The sequence below is a fragment of the Aquila chrysaetos genome, chromosome 3 (genome assembly GCF_900496995.4).
Source record: "Aquila chrysaetos chrysaetos chromosome 3, bAquChr1.4, whole genome shotgun sequence".
NCBI classification, from domain to species: domain Eukaryota; kingdom Metazoa; phylum Chordata; class Aves; order Accipitriformes; family Accipitridae; genus Aquila; species Aquila chrysaetos.
The window spans coordinates 53,543,188-53,563,528 of NC_044006.1; positions in this window are offsets into that span (position 1 = coordinate 53,543,188).

Consider the following 20,341-nt stretch of genomic DNA (forward strand, 5'->3'; position numbering starts at 1 on the left):
GTAAACAACCTGAAAGGATTTTATGTGAGGCATGCAGTATTAATTTCTGATTTTTAATGGTCACTTTATCCAAGTGGCATCTGAAAATCCCATGTGAATCTGAAATCCAACCTTTTATAGGAAGAGAAAATATAAGTATACACTGATAGCTGAAGATTCTGGGGAATAAAATTGTCAATGGGACAAATTCTGAGGCATGACAGTGCATATTTTACCATTCTCTTTATAGAAGAAATCATATCCAGAAAAGATCCCAGAAGGAAGGATGCTGCCGCTAGAAAGTGACAGTGACTATTCCTTGGAAAGGGTCAATTGACTGTGTATTTGTGGCATTCCCAAGCCCAGGGCTGTGCTTTTTTGCCATTGACGTGAGTACACAAGGCTCTACAAATCCCACTCCTTATGCTTTGCACTAGGGTAGGTCAGATGAAAGAGACGGCTTCCTCCATGCAACCTTGAGCCATGTCTTTCTCCATTGCTGGCAAAAAGTGATAACAGCCAGCCGAAGAACACAGCCTGGTGCAACGTGGTGTGGTCCAAGCACAGTCCCTGCCCCCAGGCACTGATCGACATATCACTCCGTTTTACACAGGCTCAGGAGCAATGCTGGTATGGGGAAAATCTGGAGCTGCCTTACTGTTCTAAACCAGGGTAAATTCACAGCAGCTTCACAGTGGACATGTCGTGATTGCAAACAGCGTGTAGACTATGTTTACCTGAACTTTCAAAAGAGCAGTTGAAAACCGTGATGAATCCGGACTTTTGCCACTGCCTGCTGCACTGGTCATGTACCTTTCTGCATATTACCTCTACAATTTTTCATATTAGTCCATTAAAAAAATGCTGGTGTGCTCAGTTCAGTCCAGATAGCTCAGGGAAAACTCAAACCCAGGATATGAAGCAATAGAAGATGAAAAAGGAGAGGTTAGCTTATAACTTCGAGTCAGCCTCTGAAGTTGTCGCCTATTGTTAATTTTTACTTCAAACTTGAAATTTACTTTACTTTTTTCTCCTCTCCACAATTTAAAACTCAATTATTTTGTGATTAGACTGTTTCATTTTCCTAATCACTGATATAATGATTTAAATTGAAAAAGAACTGGTATTAATCACATTAGTTAGACAGTAATTCTCAACTGAAGGAATTAAAAAAATGCCAATTGCTTGATAGAAATCAAAATTAAGGGTGAAAATATGTGTGGAAAAATTCCTTGTAACATTTGATTATCAAGATGGCAGAGATCATTAAGGAAAGATCATATTCTTTATGAATACCATGTATGTCTAAATTATTTTTTACTCTTATTCAAGGTACGAGAAAATATTCTTGTCCTACAGAAACCACTGTATTAAAACCACTAAGTATTAACAAGTGAAAACTAATAAACCTTTGGCCAAAATATAAAGCCAGTAAGTGGCAGCTAGTATTGATTCTTATCACCCAAGTTGTTACCTATCCAGAAGTACTGTTCTTCTGCCTCCCTGCCTCCAAGCTATTTCTTTCTCCTGTTAAACTATTTCTATTCTTAGATAATATTTTTGGATTCTGTGTATATTCTTTACAACCCACTGTCCTAACACAGAACGTTCACTGAAAAAGTCAGATGTTCATATAATGCTCTCTAGCTCTTTTGCATCATCTGTATCAGATAGGATCCCATTTTGCAGATTTCTTCAGCCCATTGTGATGCTAATGCTTTCTAACCACTCCTCAAGCTTTTCGAAAAGCAATCAAATATGCAATCAAAGTATCTTTGTTTTCTGTGTTGTGCTTTATAATAGACATCCATACAGTTCTCTGATATTCCTCTGTTTTAATGAAAAAAGAATGAAATCTAAGCTATCATACTTCCATTAACACATGCTCTTGTCTTCCTTTCTGTGGCCTTGGTGCACAAATGCCTTCGCAAACCTATGTCGCATAGCTGGAAATCACCTTCACATCTCATTTATAAAATATGATACACTCCAGTTTGGGATACTGCATTTATTTTAGCTATTGACTAGGTTACACGATATATAGAAGAAGCGGTATATAAAAGTGTTTTCAGTGAGAGGGGGAGCTTCAGGTAACAACACCTGACAAACCTCTTTTGATGCTACACACTAATTGAGTTGAAAACCAGCACATTATTCATGAACAAAGAAGTAGCAGATCTCCACTAAAAGAAAGGGATTGAGGGGGTGGGAGAACAGGCTGAACAGGAGGAGAAAATACAAAAAGACACCTGTTCTCATTAATTCAATGACTAGTGTCAGCACAGTCCTATTACAAGGAGGAATAAAAACCATAATGAACACTCCTCAAAATACATTCACCAGGGGAAAAAGGGAGGAAATAATGCCATTCTGGCTGGTGTAGCACGAGGTTTGGGAAGTTGGTGCACTCACAAATGAGAACTGATATACTGCACTCAGCATGAAAGTAGAGACATGTAATCGGAAATGTTCACATCACCAAGTTCATGCTTTGCATGGAATCTGTTTTCAGCAGTCGTGAAAGATCAAATGCTTTTAAGTACAGAGTGATACACTGAGCTTCTCTGGTAACAGAAAATTAAACAGTTACTTCCTTTGTCTGTTCACCATGCAGAAAATGCAGAGATCTTCATCAGTTGTGCAGGAAACATACATATCTCCACATCATAAAACAGTACTAGTTAATGGGCAGCGTATTGGATGGAAATCCAGAGCCATTTTATTAATGGATTACTCCTATGAGAGCTTACAAACTGTCATGTTTTTTTTCTGACTTTGAGGCATATGACTCACAAAAGGAGGATATAAACATTTTTGAGGCATGACATGAAGCTAGAGAAGAAAGCAAAATGCTAGAATAATAAGTCTCTTAACTGTATACAGAGTAGGTATTACATGCACCCTTTTGTAAGTGCAGAAAAGATAGCTTTTCCACAGGCTATAATTGTCAATAAAAAACCCATCAAGTTTGTTTAAATGAAGACAGAAACTATTGTCCTGTAAATCCAAATTTAACTTTGGAGACTGCTGGAGTTTCTGCTTGAGCTGAGTAGGAAGGAACAAATTACAAAATCCAAGGAGCTCAGTACTTAAGGATCCACATGAGATTTCAGATGGGTCAGCCAAAAATGTTATATTGAACCTTTCATGGTCTCCACTTGGCACTCCTGATGCTTTCCCATCCTCTGCCTGAACAGAGTCCCTGCATGTCACACAAAAACCACAGTCACAGTGTAAGGTTTTTAATATGACAAAGATATATTACTTCACCCAAATAGAAAGATGGTAGTTTATTTTGTTTGCATGTTATTTAAGGCTAGCTGGGAAAAGGATAATATTTTCAGCTGTACTTCAAAAGCACGTCTGCAAAATATGGCATGAACTGCTTTTTGACAGATTAGTATGGATGAGTGCTTATATGTAATCTGTCATTTATTTGTACGAATCCATTTTTAGCATGCAAATAGATACTTGTCACTGGACTCTATTTCTATAGTTAGTCAAACCAAAACCCTGATGTGCATTGTGCCAACCAGTGGTACCCAAAAATCTGCATTCAACTTCTGTAGTTCAAACCTATTTCTAAATAAAAGTGGCACAGTGTTCCAGGAAGGTCACTCCCAGTAAAGATTGTGGTTGTGTTGGGATCAAGTGGAATACTTACTTTATAATTCAGCATTTCTTTCTTTTTCTCTCTCTGTCAGCATACATATTCTCCTCCTGGTCTGATTTTTCATAATTAGAAAGATTTATTCTTTTTCTAAGAAGATTTAATCAGTACTTCTAACTGAACATTAGCAGGACTAAGCATGATTCAACAGGATGTGCCAAGTTCAATCAACAGGGAGAATTCCTCTACATCGATCCGTTATGCAATCTTAAACTTCAGTTAGAGAAATGACAGGAGAAATCTATGTTTTCCACTCTCAGAAAAATACCTGTGTGAACCATTATTCTGGTGTTGACACAGTGCTTTCTTTGTAAGCATTGCCTATTGCTTTTAAACATCATCTAAATGTGTGGCATATACCAGATGCTATGTTTAGTCATTGGGATGCAGGCGAGTTTCAGGGACATTGAATAGCACAGTCTGTGGGATTTGATCCCTTGGAGTTCCCAGCTGGCCACCATGGGATGCAATTTATCTCACCAGACCTTGGAGGTCTAACAGCCTACCTCTAAAGTCAGTAAAGAGGGCATGAAAGAGAGCAATCATCTTCTCCTCTGAAAAACGTTCAAAGAGTTGGGATGAATGATCTTCTGCGGGTGCACATTATGCTAGGTTGATTCTAGTGATTTTTTTTTTAATGAAGATAACTATTAGACATCTGAAGTCAGATTAGATTAAGCTTATCATCACACAAAAACATTTAAATTTAAAAAATGGAGTTGAATAGTTCAGGGTTACGGCTCTGCGTCTGAACAATTGTAATCACATCACACAAAAAGTAGCTGTGATTTTGAACTGCAATTTTCAAATGACCACATTTGGCACAGGGAAGCTGTATTCTTCACCTGACTGCTTCCTCAATCGTTTTCTCTGACAAATTAAATAATATTAATATGTAAATAAAGCTACTGAAGAGCAAAAATTACCTGGAGGTGCTGATCCCACATCCCGATGTAATCATTAGTCTTGGTACTTCTGCAGTTGAGAGGTAAACAACCAGAGACAGAGTGGGAGCAAGGCAGGAAAGTGAAAGAGATCTTTAGGGTCCCCACTTGCCTTACTTGGGGGCAAAGCATGCAAATGAGCTGTAGGCACACCAGTGCTGATGAATTTCATATCCTGCCTGCCTACCTCTGGAAAGCAGACAGTGCCGGCAACAAGAGCTTGGGGAATTCTCACTGCGGGGAAATAAGATGGCAAGGGAGTAAGAACAAATAAAAAAGGGTGTTGGTTCTGGGTTAGAGAAAGATACTAAATGATCAGGGTATAACAAACTGATTAAATCAGTTTGTCTCCGTGGCAGTTGATGGCTGTGTTCTGTTGTTACCAACAAGCACCAACAGAGGTGGGACTAGGAGAGCTGTGCAGGGAAGTTACAGCTTCAGTTTTCTCAAGCTGCTTTTACTGAAGCTTTTCCAAATGCCAGGGAATGCCAGGGACCCTGTGTAAGACAGTGAAGCTAAGAGGCCTTTTTGATTTTTGCCTATTTTCTTAAGGGGCTTAATTCTGCAGTACTATGTAAAACAGAACTCCAGCTATCTGGACGGAGAGCTGTCTTTATCTGCCTTCAGGAACACTTATAAGCAACTTACTGCCTCATTACCAAACCTGAAGCCAGAAATTTATTTGCACAGGGACAGAATGATCATGCCCAATGTCAGGTGAAGGACATTTGCTTTCATTATTTTTCCCTTGTCTCTTGTATTATTCACATATTTCCTCTTCTTTAATGTCTCTCCTCTTGATTATTAATGTATGAAGAATGCTGGCTGCACAGTTCAGAACATGACAACACCTGAGAAACCCCAAAGAAGCCAGGCATTGCTATGTGTTATTTATAGGATTTCAGGCTTCTCTGTATTTCCCTCAATTTCTGGGATTTTATAATTAAGGAGAGAAAGACTACTAACTCAGATTCAGATGGTGAAGGAAACTCCAGAGCTCTGCATTTGACCTATTTATGCCAGAATGCCTCTTTAATCACTAAAACATTCATGTTGTAGGGGGTCAGAGGCTTCATGTATTAATGCACAAAGTCATGGGATTGAGTTGAATAATTTATTAATTTCTTTTGTGCATCACACCTAGGGCTTTTTTTGGGAGAGGGTAAAATATTTAATGAATTAAAACAGTGTATTTGAGTCATTTAAACTCAGTACAAGTCTTATGAAGAGTGGCTGAGGGAACTGGGGTTGTTTAGTCTGGAGAAAAGGAGGCTCAGGAGAGACCTTATCGCTCTCTACATCTACTTGAAAGGAGGTTGTAGTGAGGTGGGTGTCGGTCTCTTTTCCCACGTAACAAGCAATAGGACGAGAGGAAACCGCCTCAAGTTGTGCCAGGGGAGGTTTAGGTTGGATATTAGGAGAAATTTCTTCACCGAAAGGGTTGTCAAGCATTGGAACAGGCTGCCCAGGGAAGTGGTTGAGTCACCATCCCTGGAGGTATTTAAAAGATGTGTAGATGTGGTGCTTAGGGACATGGTTTAGTGGTGGACTTGGCAGTGTTAGGTTTAAGGTTGGACTTGAAGATCTTAAAGGTCTTTTCCAACCTAAATGATTCTTTGGTTTAACACTGAAAGGGCAAAAAGACAAATGATTCCTTCTATGATTTCAGTGCTTAAGAATTTGAACGGGTGCTTAGCACCAATAGCACAGAATCCCTGTTTTAGTTGTTGTCCAACATTAGCATCATACCTCATGACTCGAGTGGGATTAGCACCAGGAAATAGTCTACAGAGGACTAATACTCAGGAGAATGTGATTGTCTTCACCGCTCAAGCTTGAGTAAGTCAAATTCTGGACCTTCATTTTTTCTGTTTGTTTTGTTTGAGGCTTTTTTTTTGTGCAAAAGTGAAGGAGAGGGGAAGGGAATTATCCATCTAACCACTGGAAAGTGTTTTGAAATCTTTGAATGAATAATGCTACATGGGCAGCATTTAACCTAAGTTTGGACAGCCAGACAACATGCTACACATCTCGGAAGACCTTTCGAGGTCTTCCAGCTGAACAAATGCTCACAGCTCTCCATCCATGGCTCGGAGCAATGACCTTCAGAGGCCTGAGCACTTCGCTTGGAAGGGCTTTTCCACAGGCAATTCCCCACTGTCTGGACCCACCGGCCACCTAAGGCCATTACGGGAATGACTCGTTCCTTGCTAGCTGCTGGAGAAGACCAGAGCAGCTGAGAGAGTGTAATTACTGCTCAGGGTCTGGCTGTTTTCTTGCCTTTAGTGACCGCAAAAGGTATTTTCTTATAGAATACCTGTAATCCCTAAATAATTTCCATTTTGTGTTTACTAAGAAAACAGGAGTTCAACTTTTTACTAGCTCATAGCCCTCTGAAGATACTTGTTTGGAAAATGTACTTATTATCTTTTTATTTTGGTTACCACCATAAAAAATAGACAGAAGAATGTAAAATGTATACACAGGGCTGTGATTGCTGTCCAGTTTGTTTAAATTAGAGAAACTCTATATTTTATAGTTGTACAAATAACTTGGAATTGTTTGGATTATGAAACTAAAGATAACATGGAAGATGTAAGAAGACACGACAAAAGAAAGAGTGGTTAAAAAATACTTCTCAGCAGTCTTCCATTTGCCTTAAAAACAGAACTTGCTACCAGTTGTGTAAAATAGTGTCAGGTTTTATGCCTAGAGAGACTCTGGACTCTTTCTGTTTGTTCATATTCTTAATTTTTCTTGTAATGTTTTAATATTACTTTTTGTTCAAGAGTTTTTTATTAAATACATTCTAACAGCTTTTACTCCTGTGCAGAAATGAGTGCCAGTAAGTGACAATGCTTACTTATTTTTCTATTTGCCTGAATTTTCTATAAAGTAATTACAAACTAATTGCATAATACACAAACTTGCCATTGAGCTGTGTGATAGTTTGCTTCAGCCCTGTGGTCTTGTTGCTTTCCTAATTTGGATGCGACTGTTTCAGAAAAATGTAAAAGACCCTCAAGGATGAGCTCCAGCATGAAGACTGGAGGTGTCTTCTGAGTGGTGTCAAAAGTGACAGCAAACTCCAAAATGAACTTGGAAAGTTGCCACTTCACCAGATAAAGCAGCAGTCCAGCAAATGGTATGTGTCATGAAATATTTAATGGAATGGGGTGTAGGAGGCCCTTGGTACAGCCTTTTGGAAGTTATGTTTCCCTCTCTCTTCTTACCTCCATGTAATAATTTTCCTCCTGGTACTACACGCGCTGCCAGGCCACATTACCCATCATCCCATGCTGTCCAGATGATATCTACTGCAGTTGATCAACTGGACACCAATCAGACAGAAAGGGAAAGAGGTGCCTAAATGCTGCAATACAAAAGGCGCACTGAAATGCAGTCAGTAACTCGAAAAGACTATGCCAGAGAGTGACCCAGCCTTCCTGGCACAGGTAGTGCTAAGCTCAGTAATTCCAGATTTTTCAGTTTCTTTTTGTGTTACAAGGACCTGATTTCCTTGTTCATTTTAGTAGTCTCCCTCTGACCATACATATTTGAATTTGTCTTAGGATGTCTGCGATTGTTGGCAATTTTCTATATGAGGTCCCCGACAGTGGCTTGTACATGGCATTAGTACCCACTTCTGTTGGAAATATGGGAACTGATATGTTCCTATGAGCACATTTTCTTTTTTCCCTATGTCTTGTACTATTGCATGATCAACTAACCTCTCTCTTCCATTGCCAGCCTATAGCAAGAGTCTGTGCTATATCAGACACTATCTTGCAGTTACACAACTGAATTTATTCAGGTCTGTCTCTATGACAGCATTCATTTCCTGTTTCTCAGACCTGAGCTCTTCTCAATCTGTATCGTTCATCACTCCATTCTATTTTGTGTACCAAAATGATTAATGAAAATATGAAGCAAGATCAGTCCTGAGACTAAGCTTTGAGAGGCACATATGGCAGCTATACACTGGTACTTTTCTTTGCAGCAGGATCCTTTGCCGCCACCCTTCGAGCCAGCTCACTGACTATTTCAGAATTCAGCTGCTATCTCCATGATCTTCATCTTAATTGTTTTCTATGTGACATAATGTCAAATGCATTTTGAAAAACAGATAAATGAGCTCTACTACAATTCTTTTGTTAAAAATCTTTTCTTGTTTAAAGCAAACCTACTACCTTGTCAAGGAAAGATCTAATGTTATTTCAGCATGATCCATCTTTAGTAAACCTGTTTTGCACTTCATGCTGCCTTCAATGGGAGCAGCAAATGCAAAGTCAAAAATGGAAACTTGGCTCCTTTGGAAAATACCAGATCTTTATTATTGCTGTCATTATTGTCTACTGCATTTATTATATTCTTTACTCTCAGATTTCATAACTGAGGAATTTCAATTCAATGATCCAGCTGCTTGCTCTCCCATACACTGCTGTTCTTGACATGTAATCCCAGGAAAATGGATTAAGAAAAAGTGCAATGAGATGGGATGCAAATATTAGATGGTTTAGTACTCACGGAGCTTCCAAATCTTGATTTGTAGTGTCAGAAATAGCTAAAGATCAATGATAATTGTATTTCAAATCAGTTTGCATTTGCATTGCCACAATGAGTTATGTGAGGAAGGAAAGGCTATAGCAGACAAGCAACATTGTTTTACCCGTCAGAGTATTTTTACCATGCCTGTTGGACCTTTAAGGTAATTTCCACCCTCCTCAGGCTCACACGCATCCAGATCCTCCTTGCTAGGTGAAGACGACACAAGACAGTTCTGCAGGACCTGCAGGCAGTGTTGGCCTGTGCTCAGGAGAGCTCGCTTTGTCCATGCAGCATCCTTCCAGCCCCGGGTTGCTCCCACATTGCTGGCATGAGCAGGAGACACAGGCTGCCATGATCCAGCCCTGCAGCACCACCAGGTTCCTAATTTGTGTTTCCCATGGGGAAATAATGATGTTTGCAAATGGGAAAAGAAGGGAGCAAACAGATAATCTGTGATGTGTGAGCTGAAATGAAGTAGCATTTCAGACTGGCCTTTTTCAGGAAGATTTCTCTCTCTCTCTCTGCCACTAACCAGAAGATTAATGTGGTGGTATGCGCGACTGCTAACTGCCTGTGTACGCCAGTGCAATAATTAATAAATGTTTTGCAGTTGTTCAGTCACAATGAGAAAATTACAATCAATTGGCATTTTTGAAACAGAAATTAATTGTACACTTCAGTGAGATGACACTGATAAGATAAGTGACTGCTTCAGGCACTCAACTACTCATCTCTATTAATAGCCATATAGCTGAGGACAGAAAAAAAAGGAAGTGGGTGGGAGAGAAAATAAATCCCCAAAGGATCTCTATTAATCGCTTCTCAGTGTACTGACTCACCATATTCTTTACCAGAAGATGGCTTTCAACAATTTTATTTTTTTTAGGATTCATCTCATCTAGCTGTGTAAATCTACACTGCACCTCTGAGCTTGCCTTGGTGGCCAGCCCTGAGAAAGGAGCACTGCTGGAACCTGATGAACTGGTCCGTTCCTGGCGCCTGCTTTAGGGTGAGATGGATTGTGCCCTGGACTAGCAAGGGAGCCCACGGTGATTAGGACAGATTTAGCTCTGACCCATTTTAGATGTTTACATCTAAGCAAGTCACACCCAGTACCTTTTGTTTCCTTAATTTCCCATTTAAAAAGTTACTATCTCACATGATCAAAGTCAATTTTTCTGTCAGTCCTTCCAATGTGAGAGGTGTGGCATAATGACTGACAAGATATAAGAAGTCATGAACGCGAGAGCTAAAAGTGGCTTTGTATAGACAGGTGTTGCAGTGAACATAAAACAGCCTGGGTTGACAAATTCAGTTCAGCTCATTCAAGAATCTGTAAACATTGATATTGGCCCAAACTTCATCTCACTCTTATGGGCAGTGAAGTCTTGGAAAGGTATCAATGTGTTACTGGAAATCCCTTGGGAAGCATTTCAGTACTTCTGATTCAATCCCTAACCAGGAAGTATTGAACACACAGGCCAAAAAAAAAGATATTTTTAAACCCGTTAAAGCCTCTGCAACACCAGCTCTGATGCTGCTGAACAGAAATGAAGCAAGTGTGTCTCTGGAGGGAGCAAGCAGGCTTGCCTTACCTAGGCACACAGACGCGTACGAGAGAGGGAAGAGGGACAGCGTGCATGCTGTGAAAGAGGTTGTATTGCTGTCCCACTTGTAAACGCAGTAGGTTTTTTATGCTGTGACAGAGGATGAGTGAACTGATACAAGAGCACCAGAACATTCTCACCTTGCTTTTCTTTCCCTTTGGCCTGTTGGGGCTCAAAGTCAGAAATCCTCATAATATTCCATGAGCTGACAACTCAAGCTGGCACAGACAGTCCTGAAGCATGGGAGGCCAGGACCACCCTGCAAGGCTGGTACCAGAGCTGTGACCAGAGCTGCATCATGGAAAGCTGCAGCCGCTGCAGCGGCAGGCGAGAGCAGGAGGAGGACACCGAGCTGCTTGTGAAGGGCATCTTGGGGGCTGCTTTGCTCAAGGAAGCACCGTTTCAGGGCTCACAGAATAACTGCCAGGTGGAGCGTAAGGACCGTGCTGCTGAACAAAGTCGATGCGGCTGCAGGAAAAAAGCCTCTTTCTGACAATCAGCACAGAGGTCACCCTTAATAATGGAAAACATTTTATAATAATAACGTGAAACACTGAATTTGCAGGGAATGAATCACAAAGTCTCCAGCAGCAGGGATGACACATACACTTAGCATGCTTTGGGGGATGGAGAGGATGGAAAGGTGACTGGAGTATTTCTTGAATTCACTTCTCACCCTGTGAGTCTATGATTTTAACAAAACCAGTCTTCATTTTTTTTCTACATTCACATAACTATTATCTGCACAAGAATGTAAACAACAGTAAAAAAAGTAGAATCTGGAAGCAGGTCAGCTCTTGAGGAGTGCCTGCTTTCTGAAGACATGCACGTGCACACAGTCCTGCAGCTTACAGCCTACAACTGTAAGGTTACATCAGACATGAAGAATATAACTTTCTATGTCAAAACAAAGGGCAAGCCAGTTATGTCTTCTGATGCTAGAAATATAATACAATGCTTCCCATGCCTTACACTGCAATTTTATCTATATCTATATAAAGCGTTCCATAAAATTAATTGTGTTTTTCCATTATTGTTGGGAATTATGAGTGTTGATAGTGTCCCATTCCTCTTGCCTTGCTGGCAATTCCCTATTTATAACTTTTTTCTTCCATGCTCAGGCTTGTACTGGGAAATGTCCCCCAGAAAGATTTCACTGCTGAAGGTCTGTGTTGTGCCTAATAAAATGCTGAGGTGTGAAATGTCTTTCACAGAATAACACTATGATGAAATAGCATGGAATATATTCTCCCAGCCCTCTTGGACAACAGTAGGTAATGTACTTCCTAACACTTTCTGAAACCTGTAACCTTAGGTAAGTCACTGATTGCACAGGGAGGCAAATGAATGAGGGCTGCACCCAGTTTTCACAGGGTTCTATAACTCTTTTTATTGTTAAGGGCTTCTGTAGTGCTCTAAAGCTGTAATTTTGAAAAAATCAAGCCTATGAGGGAGGGCACTATAGAAGAGGACTGACTGGAAATCACACTTGAATAAAAAAGGAAAAAAGGTGAACGATGGGGTTAGTCTTCCTTCAGGATCCTTGATGACAACTGTGGGTTGGTGGCCTCAAATCTGCATCCAGCTCCTCATACTATGTAAGTAGCTGACAATGCAACATTACCTTTCTCAGCAGTTGCTTTAGCAATGGCTTCGCATACATCTTTATTCCTTCATGAGGCACCTTGGACCCTCCTATTCTCTCACAGGCGGAGGAAATCCAGACATCTGCATGGCTCTAAGCACAAGCTACAGCACAGCATTGCTACTGCTTTGGTCTTGCTCTGTGTCCCCTTGCAGTGGATGGTGATGGAGAGTGGAAGAGGCACCATGCAGTGCTGCTACTCCTGGGGGTGGTGGGGAGTATCCAGAGGGACCCTGAACTCAAAGGGCTGCCACCAGCGAGCAGCTTCCTCAGCTGCTCAGAAAAACCCTTTCCCTAGGCATCAGCAAACATCACTGCACACTCTGGGAAGGAAGGACCGTGAGAGATGCAGCTTAGCCCACTTAAACATGCCTACAGGACAGGCACTGCCTGGCAATGGCTGAGATCAGAACTGTGATTTGTCCAGACTAAGAATGAAACTGCCATACAAAGACGCTGTCCTGGACTGACCACCTACTTCCGAAAATGATTTAATGTGAACAATGCTGTTCTTTACAAGAGAGCAAACGCTCTTTCTTCTCTCTGCTGCACCTGGAGCTCTGTTCCCTACACAGTGAAGGAGAAACAAAGTTGGCTGTTTTTCAGAAGATTTACAATGACCTGACACAAGATGCATTTATTCAAGATGCAGTGCTAAGTGGAATCAGCCTTGCTCCAGAGAGCTCATAAAGCTACATCTTTTTGCAGTAACTTAGGGTCCAGCTCACACTGCCAAACACTTCTGTGTACAGTACAGAATAGTCACTTCTTGCAAGAAACACCACGAAAACTTGCAAAACCATATTCATCAATAGGTGGAAAAAGCACTATTGACAGAATATGCTACATACTTTACAAGGTCAGACAGAATTTTTGGTACCGTTTTAACTTCCACAAAGCTACTACAAGAGTGTGGGATGTGTTATTTGGTGCTGGCCTGTAGAAATCTGACTTTACTGTAAACAACAGAAAAGATCTGGGAAAGAAGAAAGTGAAATCTTTTAATATTAACTACAATTAAGACTTAGAAAATTCCCATTGCATATTATACGTAGCAATGGTACTGGTCAACGTTAGGATCCATTTTTCACTTTTTGAAGACAGCTGTTTTTATTAGCACAGGTGTATGCAGTAATAAATAACTGCGTAAAAGCATTTAATGTAAAATCAGCCCTCATAAACAGCAGCAATACACCTTGAAGTTTGTAGAGTCTACAAATAGGTAGCAGTCTACTGCATTTTTTTTTTAATTTATTTTTTCTTCATCAAGGTAACAGTCTAGTGTGCAAGAATGCAATACAGTGTATGGTTTTGATTATAAAGTAGTCATTTCCCTCATTAACATGTACAAACACTTAAATACCCTAAATTTGTTTTGTCCTGAATACACTTTTCTTATTATTACATACCTCACCCACAGTTTAACTCTAGAAAAAATATTTACTGTAAAAGATATTTGTTGAAAGGTTTTTGTTTCATAGCCTGCTTGGTAGCAGGTGAACAGCCATCAATATCAGCTGGAACAAAGACAGAGGACCTGTAGCTCAGCATCTGCCACATCTGATGACAGCCCAGCCAAGAGAAAGAACACGTCCTTATAGCTCAGAGTTTCCACTCCATGTCAAGCTCCTCATAGTAAAATCCTTAGAATCCACCTGCTAAAGCCTTTGGTCTAAGAAGCATGCTTATAAAAACCTCTGACTTTGAGGTCTGCTTTCTGGGACTAAATTATATTATTTCATCCTCTGAAGGAAAGCTGACATTAGTGGGACTTGGTGGGTGCATTAAAGGACAGAGTTTGACCCACTGGCTTAAGAAAAAATAAAAGAGATAGGACTCAAAGGTTCAAGTCCATATTACTGCTTGACAAACTGAAAGGAATGAAACCATTGCCTAATGAAGAAAAATAAAAATTAGAACATTTTGCCTGCAAGACCTATAAATCCACATACTTTATATTGAGGACTTTGTAATAGTCTGGTAGTCAATCAATCCCTCAGTATCTGGTAGCTTGGACAGGTCAGGAGAGATGTGCCCTCACTCTCTCCAACTTTTTGTTAGAGACGGCAGAAGATCTTATTTGCAGCTGCTTAGCACTTTTACTTTTTAACGATCTTTAAGCACTGAAGAAAATCATGCTGGGTGTCTGGCTCTGGCTGATTTTCTAGGAGAAACTTTCAGCAAAAGTAATTCTGGCTCCAAGAATAAGGTTGGGGGTAAAAAAATTGTTTTGTCCATGTGGGCCAGGAGGGACTAGTTCACATGGGGACTGGGAGGCTCAGCAATGCAAACTGCTCCAACTGCCAGCTCTGCAACTTTAAAGCCCCAGCATGTGAGAGTGTACTGGATAAAGAAGTCCTCCCCACGACTCCAGCTGCCAGCTGTATCACTTCTGACTAATGAGAGGCAGAAGCAGAAGAGGAAGAAGACAAGTGGCAGGAGATGGCAGCAAAGGTGCCATAGATAAATGGGGGGGGGAAGGATGAAAGGGGAGCGCTAGTCTGTAAGACACTTTCACCAGCACAGGACCCGAGACCTGAGCCTCAACAGTCTGCTATCAGCAAATACCTGCGAAACCACTGATAAAACCAGCATGGCAGTCCTTTCAGGTGATGGCTCAAACAGCACGCTATTGCCATTGGTTACTTCAAGTCACCCGCTACCAGAGACCTGGAGTTTTTATCCCTCCTGAGATGGTCAGGACAATGACTTGGACATTTTCAGCTTTGTATTTTTTAAAAAGGGAAGAAATTAAATTAGACTACTATTAAAAGAACATCGAGATTACAAAGTCAAGCACTGAAAAGATAGGAAATGCCAGAGTCAGGTTGTGCGATATAGCTGCCTTTGGTGTCCTGGTACCTAAAAGAAGTGACTACATGCTCTTTTTTCTGTGGGCACACTGACTCATTCAGAGCAGAGGATGGGCATTGCTCAGAGCGTGAAAGCTGGTGAGTGGATGAGGGATTGTGAAGGATTGCTTCATCCAGACATGGAAAATGTGTCCTGGGTCACACAAGCCACTACAGGATGGTTTCAGCCTAGGGTTCTCATTTTCCGTGTCAGGGTTGCCATGAATCACAAATGCTTTCCATTGCAAACAAAGTCACAAAGAGCTGCTTTTTTTTCATAAATAAAATGCTATCATAATGTTAATGATCATATATAATGGTCCCCAAATTTTTGTAGGGAGAAGTGATGTTTTCATGAGATCAAAGCAGAGAGGTGGCAAAAAAAACCCTCTCAGATTTTCAGGAATGCAAATACATGGGGCCTTGAACAGGAGCGGCAGAAAGTAAGTACAGTTGTAGACCTAATGGGAAGAAAATAAACAGAACAATCATACTGTTAAAGACTGTCATGAGGAATATTTTCAAAGAGGCCAGATTAAAGTCAAACCGAGCCAACTCTGGCATCGTTTTGTAGTGTCGAATGTTTGGCCTTATAGGCAAGTAATTTACAGATTGGCACGTTAAAGTTATGTATGTGGAAATACCAGAATAGGATACAGAACCCTATACCCTCCATTCAATCACTTTTTTGAATATGGGTCATGTTATAATGACTGAAAGCCAGTGAAACATCCACGATCTTCATCCAGTTTTGGTAGATGTACAGAAATCAGCTTCAGCTGAAATTAAGTTTTATACCTAAGAGGCAAAGAGCAGTTGGGAACTGCAGACTGCTTTTACCTAGCATTTGAAAGACAGCTCTTTCTGATGAAAATCTAAAAGCTTTGGTAAGGGAATTAAAAAAAAGCATAGCTATTGGCTCTACTGTTTGGTAAAATAAACCATGTTTTCCAATGTTTTTCTTCCAGCACTGTGCTGAAGCTAATTTAATACTTTGTTATTGCAGAAGGAGTTCAAGAATCAGGACAAAATGCCAGTGAAGAGGCAAAATAGGGGAATGGAAATATCTTCCTTGGAAATATCCCCAAAGTCTAGACCCACACAAATTGCCAAATTCAGAGAGTCCAGGCATTTTGCAGCTTCCTTATTGCACAGTTGACAAAGGAGAGAGCTTAAAGGCATGAATGTAACACCCAAAGTAATGAGGAGTCTTCTTCTAGACTCTATTCCCAGCTTTCATACCTGGATCTAGAAAAACAGAGCACAGAAAAAAGAGCAAATGCAGGCAAACCAAACTTAGCAAACAAAGAAACAACAACAACAACCCCCCCCCAACCTACAAACCACATGCTGTTTCTTACTCTCACACACATTCTAACTCTCCATACCTTGCTTCTCTGATACAAATACTGTCAATATCCAGTCCATATGTGTGAGATTCCATTCAAATAAAAGAACATTTCAAGGAAAGCAGCCCTGGGTATTGTAGGTAGTCTCCTTGCTAGTGTTATTCCTACAACTGTAGTAGCTATCATTTTAGCATTAAAGTTTTCTAGGCTTAGAGTAATTTCATCAGCTCTCTAGAACTTGATAAAGAAAAGGAGACATAAAATCAGAGAGCTATCAATCACTTTTTTCTAACACTTTCACTAGAAAACACTAGTAAGGTATGTTATTCCATTTTTAATTGGGATTTTTCTGGAAGAAAACAAAACCAAAAAGAACAAAAAAACCCCCACTAAACCACTTAATATGCTTTTCCAGAAAACATATTAATTTGTATGGCTTGGGTTCTATCTGCAGCTGATATTCTCTTTAATCAAAAATACTGAACAGAATCAAAGAAAAAATGCTGATTTATATTTTATTGCTCATGTTTTATCTTTCTCACTTGCATAAAAGACCTATTTTCTGCACTTTTAACAGATCTTAATTTGAATATGTTAACACAAACATTTGTATGCCTATTCTACATACAAACATTTTGTATAAGTAAATAACAATGCGTGCACATATATGCATATATATAAATATGCAGATATACAAATTTCAATTATTTTTAAAAATACATCAAAGAAAATCACTATTGTTATCCACCAGCTGTGACCAGAACGGTCTCTTTAACATGCTGCATTTAATGAGACATTATGTTAGCATTTCTCGCTCTCTGTGTTTCTCTGAAAAAAAAAAAAAAAATCTATGTTAAAATCAGTAAGGGAATTATGTAAATAAAGTACCAACCCTGATGAAACAGCAATTATATATCTCAGCAGCTGCGTACATCCGTTTATGGTAGATGATTAACTAGCAAATTGTTTGCATATTTGTTTTATGGAGCATTTGGCAATTTAACTATTAGCTATGAAGGTTTAGCCAAAAGTCATTAAAATGCTTAGACTGCTATAGATCACAGCTGGTACTGTTTTAGCAAACTTATAAAACGCCGATATGTAAGAACTACCTTAAAGTAAAGGACAATATCCACAGCAGGGTGTACATGCGATGTGAGTAGTTACCATGCTGGGCACCTAATCCACCCACTCAGTGGTTAGCGGGGACTCAAAAGCCCCAAGTTCTGGGTTCTTCTCCTGTTTGAGGGTGACTTGAACCCTAACACCTATGCCGCCAAAGTCACCTTATCCTTTTGATAATCTACAAGGAGGGATACCTTTGCATCAGGCCAGAATACAGGCACAAATTTGAGAAAGCCTCTAGAGCTTCACAGGTAGATCTTAGCTGTTGGAGACTTGGATTCAGCTCCACTTTGGTGGATATCTAACCTAAACAGCACAGTTACGAGTGGTACAGTGGGACTGGGATCATTATGATATAAAGCTCTTCTGTCTCTTTTACCTAGTGAATGTGCAATTTTTAGAAGGCAGGAAGGCCCCCACCAAAAGGGTGGGAAATCTCTTGCACTATGGGTTTAAACCTGCTTAGAAAGGAACCTGCATCTTGGTTTCCTGCGGTTTGGGTAAGTGCACTGACACCTGAGCTGTGGGAAAGAAGAGCAGACAGACAAGCCCTTCCAGGTGTGGCTGGGGTGGTTGAAGACATCATCACCTTACTACTGGCATCACCCAGAGGTTACTTCTACTATCGTTGAGCCAGTAGAATATAATTGTGAGTCATCCCTTTTTGGGTTCAGTGCCAAATGAAGAGATTCAAGCTGTAAAAGCAGACTTAGCACTAAAATAGCTGAGGGCTTTTGTGTATTTTCATTCACCACGTGCTGTAGCAAGCTCCATCATCCATCAGCTCCAGCTACCTGAAAAGCACGTGGGTTGCTCTGAAGGTAGGTACGGTCAGGTTCTGGAAAACATCTATTAACTGAAGTGAGCACGGGTACTCATTTTGGGGTTTAAGACTTCTCTGAAAGCTTTATATTTTTTTAATTCAGGGGGACAATAAATATTTCAGTTTTGCTATCACTGTACTTCATTATGTACATGAGAACAGGTATAGTATAACAAGGGACAGTTTGGGCCTTTATATTGTGACAGGCAGCACACAACTGTATAGCTAAAGGAACAAGTTGCATCACATAAAACAATTTGCATCACTGCATCCCGGCTTGTCAACCATGTGTCCCCGTACTTCGCTCTGAGAGAGGAGTTGATGCTTCTCCATCAAAGCTGCAGGCCTCTCTCTTTTCTCGCCCCCGAATCCTTCCCACGGGCCCACATCCAGGGAGTCACTTTCTCCAAGCACTGCACTGCAAGCATGGCCCTTCTTTCCAGACACACTTGACTCCGTAGCATGTGTGAGCAGATGTAAGGACCGGAGGTTTCCCCCTGTCCCTCCCCTGCGTGGCTGCCCTGTTTCTGGGCATAGTCAAACCCACAGCAAACATTGATCTGCTCGTGCTGATACCCAGAGATCACACAGCTCTAGCTGTTCATTACAGACAGAAGGCTTATGTGCTGTTTAGTGGAGAAAGAAAAGCATCAGTGTAATCTCGTGTGTAGCTGCAGCTGCACTGTTGTGCATATGTGTGTGTATACATTACAGCTGCACCCTGCCTGCTCCCCCTCGCCGTCCGTGCGTGTGTCTCCTCTGCCCTCCGCCCCGCTCTCGCAGAACATCCCTCATCTCTTCCCACCCGAAATGAGCCATCTGAGCTCAGACTCTGCAAGTATTAATTGTATAAACATTATTTTGGAGGTTTGAGGCAAAACAGAAGTGAGCTCACGCTCCCAAAACCATACTGATTCACCAAGCTAACAGTAGCATGAGCCTGTATCAGCTTAATTTTGCTGTGAAAGTAAGCAGAGGAGTTTAAACTGCAAACTGTAAATTGCACCTGGCCAAAAGTCCACTGGTTTTGTTTCCTTGAAATTCCAAATACAAAACACATTTTTCCTGTGGTCTTGTTAACTTGCTTCATCAGCAGCCTCGCTAGCATCAGAGTTAACCTGGAAGATTCAAGAGGAATTAGAGGAATACCTTGTTTGCTCTATTTGTGAAACATACTTTCCAGGAACAGTATTTCCTTCTCTTCCCTCCTCTCAAATTTCCTCCCAGCCTGTTGCTATGCTGGCGTTGTGTGTATTCACTTAGTTTACACCATAAGCTGCCTATGGCAAGGAGGTATTATTTGTACTACTCTATGGTGCATTTTTGTCACTATGGACATAGCAACCCACACAAATGGTCTTCATTACAGAAGGCTAACAGGGTAGATGCGTAATTCATCAAGACAATCATTGACTCCCCAGTGAGGTGGGGGCTATGCTTTGGAGACCAGATATTATCTATCCCAGCAAAATTGATGATACATGGCTATTGTTGAGGAAAAATGGAGAAAACTTGAGCACAACATGCAGCCTGTGATGGGGTTTTAAATTCTTTTCTATAGGTGAAAAGAATAATTTCCCCCTTTAACCTGCCGTGGGGCTTTCTGTGAGAGTCATCAGGTGAGCTGTCTGTCTTGCAACAGTGCTGGGGGATTGGAAAGCACTGTGGGATACCCTGCCATGACAGATTCATCTAAAATATCAGATGAACCAAGTTCAGCCTTTCCCACTTTCTCATTTTTCCTGATTCAGTGCACAAGATGACGATGATTCCAGCAGGACAAATACAGGAGGAAAATC